Below are 4,466 nucleotides of genomic sequence, written 5' to 3'. Positions count from 1 at the left end.
TATAAAAAAATATTTATCATATAAATAAAAAAATAAAAATCAAAATATAAAAGAGAGTACTAAAAGTAATAAAAAAAATTAAAGTATTTACCTTTACACAAAGATCTACGGTAAAAGTTATATGATTACTTGCATCCTTTTTATAGAAAAAAGTGAAGGGTAGAATTGGTAGAAAAGGAATAAATTTTTTACCTAATTTTTCAATGGTAAACGTGATCGTAGAAGCAAGAATTTTTAGCTTTACATAAATTGTACGTTAAGAGGTAAAAGTTGGGTTCAGAGTTTCAAAAAAGTTGTCAAACATAAAAATAGAACGTTAAAAACACTCAAACAGGCTTCTCTTTTCTCCAATGTGAACCCCAAACACACCCGGTTCATAAAGTAGTCAGCATTTAAGAATTAAAGAATTAATTGAAATCAAATAATGTTTTACACTGCACCAAAGTGTATACCATCAATCTAAAAATTAATTGAACAACAGAACCTAGTAAAATAAACATGAACAAATATAATGTATGAAAATTAAGGGTCAAAATAGGTGACTATATATATACCGAGTTTAATTTTAATGCACTAACCGCCAAAACGTTTTACACATTCGTATAATTACAACCGTTTTTTTGGATTATCATTCACATGGTAGTTATTTTTGCTAATATGACCTTATGTAATTGGATGCACGTGTAAAACAGTTTTACACTGACAATGTATCAAAATTAAATTCTGTATATACCTCAGAGAGTGGAAACACAATTCCATCGAAGAATGCTTGAGGTATGAGTGATGCCCTTCCGAGTGATCGAAATAAAAGATAATGCAGTTCTTAATTTTTGCTGATATAATCTCTCACTCCTGGAAGCAACACAAGCTTGTAGAAGCTTTGTGCCTTTGTAGTGGACGATAAAATCCATGTGGTTTCATACACAGCATTTAGTGACCAATTCTGAGGTTGATTTTTCGTAAAGTACATGAACAAGAACAAGAACAAAAATCAAATTTCCAAAACAAGAGAAAACAAAGAAAAAGGACAAGTGGATGCAGCTTAATATTTACCCTAAGCCATTGTAGTCTTGCTTCCTCACCACTTTAATCACTCAATTTCTACAGAAATAAACCCAGAATACTCAATTTCTAGTTAATTTTGTAAAGAATTTTCGAGAGTTTATTTTTAATCATGTTAAAATCCAATCTAATCCAATTCAAAATTCAATCAGATCACAATATTTAATTTAAATTTAAATTTTAAAACTGATTTTATCTCATCTAACTCACGTAACAAACTATTATAAAGTTAGCATAAACAATATTTATTGCAACAAAATTGGAAGCTGATTTTTTCTGATTTAAACATATTTTCAACAAATCAAATAAATTAATTTAAATTTAATTTTTAAAATTGATTTTATCTCATGCAAAACAAAACAAAATTAATCTTTTATCTTTTGGTTTTTTGGTCATGAATTCGATATTCTAAATCTTGTGTGCCAACAGTATATAACTCAACCAAGCCTTGAATTACCTTTTCATTCTTGTAAGAGTTCCACAAGTATTCTATCATCTTTTCTTCCTCGTAATTCCCATATGATGCCTCTGACCTAGCAAAGACAACATCCCTACAGTGTTTGAGATATGATGCCAGGTCTTTTGAATACTCTGTCAATAAATATTGGGTGTTAGCTACTCTTTTTCTTTGAACTGTTGCCAACTAGAATATAAGCTCATGCAACATTGGATCAAAAAAAGGAATGATGTAAGTAAATAAAAAGCACCTTGGGTATTGGCAAGATCACTATATATTGTTTGAAGGTGTTGGAGAAGTCCTGAAGTGTCTAATTCATGTTCCTGTTGTTTCAATTTGTCTCGGAACCTTCTTCACCAGAATTAGGTCTATCACATGGGGAAAAAGCAGTACCCTTCTCACCATTGTCTTTGGTATTACCTTTGTTGGACAAACTTTTCTCCCACTCTCCTGAATGGTTTATGTTATACAACATTCTTATTGCTACAATCAAAACTGACATCACACAAACATGAATAGGTGGCTTAAAATGTTTTTCTGATAAGGATAACCACAAATCTAGAGGCATGGCCCATTCATATATGCGGCATACATGAGGAAGAATCTTTTCAGAAGGAAGAGATAATCTCTGAAGATAGCGATGTACTATTCCAAAGAAATTCACAGGAGGCAACTCCAAGCCTATGAACTGCGCAATTGATGCAGCAAATGTTTCTAGCTTCAGTACCATAAGAACTCGTTGAGGCATTAACATCACACCTGAACTAATAGGACATGCACTTGATGGGCGTCCAAGACACCTTTCAATTTCAACAAATGCAGAAATATATGGAATCTTCCCTTCCAGTGTCCCCTTGATTAAGTCAGATGGCAGAACAGGTTTTATTCCCTTGCAACATGACATGCCAGAAAAGAAACAGCAAGAGTACAGGATGGTGGAATTCTTTTCTTTAAGGCCCTGAACCATATCATCACGGCACGCTGGCCATATAAATTATGGGGTTCCTCTCTGTATTTAGCCCGTGTCTTATGATCTTCAGGTTCTTCTGAAACCAAGGGAGAAATAGAAATAAAAATTTGGTGAATTACAAGACACAAATGACACCTGGAAAATAAAGAGAAGGAAAAGTATCTTCTGTGCACTGGAAATGAGAAGCTATCCTAAACACTAAGTGTATAACATCATCAAGCCAATCCTTCTGTCCTATTGTTAAGATAACGATAATGAAAAATCAACACAGAAAATAGAAATCATGTTCAATCTTGAGCCTGTATATAGAAATGGATTAGCACATTCAGAACTAGACCACACAGCAAAAGACCCTGCGGAGTTTGTAACTTCGTGAACATATACGCAAAATCAGGAGACATTAAAATGGCAAACAGCCAACCACCTATGGTGCACAAGTACTGCTACCTTAAACTTCTTAAATTTGTGACTAATTCATTTTATCAAATTGTGGAATTCAAAATTGAATGTGAAGAAATAAAAAATTTGATGCAATTCAACAAAAAGGGGGTAAACATGCAAAATAGAAGCTAAGGTTGATAGTGTTAGGACCTTCTTCGTGCTGCATTTCTGAGTCATGGATAACTTTATCAGCCCAATCATCATTGAAGACACCAGTTCCGAACACAAACCGCAACCAAATGGGCGACATCAACCCACAAATCAAAGGAGTAACCTTGAACTCCTTAAACAACGCCTCGCACTGAAGCTGAACCATAATCTGCAACCCTAACACGTACCTCATCCTAACTTCATTCTGCTAATCCTCAAAGCTCGGAACATTAGTGCCAGCCACATCAGCAAAATCCTCTGGAGCAGAGTGAATATTGCCGAAAAGTGGAGCATAATTCTCCTCCTTTCTCTTCACCTTGCTGGCATTGTTCCGAGGAGGGGTTTGGTCGTCATCGTCCTCCAAGCTGAGGTTGCAGAGAAGGACCGACTGTGAGTCATACTGGGAGATTGGCTCTGCTTTGATTGCGACTGTGGAGGGCTTGTGGAGCTGCTGACTGGTGAGGTATATGCCGGCGGAAGCACCGCCGCTGTTGAAGAGATCATTGTCATCGACGGCAGTATCGACCACATCCTCAGAGGGGAACCACAGCGGTTGCAATAGAAAAAGCCGTCGTCGCCATCAACAAGGCCGACGTTGCCACAGGCGTGGCAGGTCAACGTGTGGGCATCAATATCAGCCATAACATCAGGAGAAGTGAAGTGAACACCAGCTGTGACTGTGAAGCGCAGGCACCAAAGTGGGTGAAGAGTTCAGACTAAGAAGTCATGGATTAATACTATTGTCCATACCTGGAAAAAAAAAATTTATACTTGAAGTTAAAGCTAATTCTAAAAACGAACCACAAAAAAATCTCCAGCAAGAACAACTAGAGAGCAGCAATGAGCAATAAGTCAATAGCAACATAGCAAAAGAATTAATAACATCTAACACAACAGCAATTAAATGGTTAACAAGTTAACAAATTAACAAATTGCAAAAAACAACACAGCAACCAATGGCAATTGGCAAGAACACAGCAACAGCCAAAATCAGAGGATCAAACGCAACAAAGACATCATCTCTAACACCCCCCACCCTTACGCTATCAAATCTAAGCAACACAACACAACATCAACACAAATACCATACCTTTAACAAAACAACAATTCTACCACAACAATAATAGCAATAATGGGGATTTAGAATTCAAATCAAGGTTATTTACCGAAAGAAACAAAAAAAAGATGCATGCTGACGAGCTGCGGTGGCAGGGAGCTGGTGAGCTGGTGGCCGGCGGCAGCAACTCCGAAGGACGACGGCAACGACCTGTGGCAGCCTGGCAGGGAGGTGACGGCGCGCACAAGAGCGTGAACCTTGGTTCGAGCTCGCGGCGCTGTGAGAGCTGAACAGTCGGAGCTTGGATGCACGGACACACCCACACCCAA

At 37.1% G+C, this 4,466-nt stretch overlaps 2 protein-coding genes across 3 annotated transcripts in view; both read right to left on the bottom strand.

Moving 5' to 3' along the window:
- Nucleotides 1–4,460, bottom strand: part of LOC107622248 (putative disease resistance protein RGA1) — a 10,629-nt gene extending 6,169 nt beyond the window's left edge. For both annotated transcript variants that reach the window (XM_021115005.1, XM_016324126.2), the window contains exons 1-6: nucleotides 4,247–4,460; nucleotides 3,081–3,830; nucleotides 1,770–2,565; nucleotides 1,520–1,653; nucleotides 1,054–1,101; nucleotides 734–943 (exon numbers count right to left, since the gene is read on the bottom strand). The gene's annotated coding sequence lies outside the window, so the exon portion shown is untranslated. The remainder of the gene's footprint in view (nucleotides 1–733; nucleotides 944–1,053; nucleotides 1,102–1,519; nucleotides 1,654–1,769; nucleotides 2,566–3,080; nucleotides 3,831–4,246) is intronic.
- LOC107622152 (putative disease resistance protein At3g14460) overlaps nucleotides 1–4,466 on the bottom strand; it is a 23,419-nt gene that overhangs the window by 8,972 nt on the left and 9,981 nt on the right. The gene's annotated exons all lie outside the window — the stretch shown is intronic.

The sequence above is a fragment of the Arachis ipaensis genome, chromosome B02 (genome assembly GCF_000816755.2).
Source record: "Arachis ipaensis cultivar K30076 chromosome B02, Araip1.1, whole genome shotgun sequence".
NCBI classification, from domain to species: Eukaryota; Viridiplantae; Streptophyta; class Magnoliopsida; order Fabales; family Fabaceae; genus Arachis; species Arachis ipaensis.
Note: the sequence above shows the minus strand (reverse complement) of the source record. Positions and strands in the feature narration are given on the sequence as shown.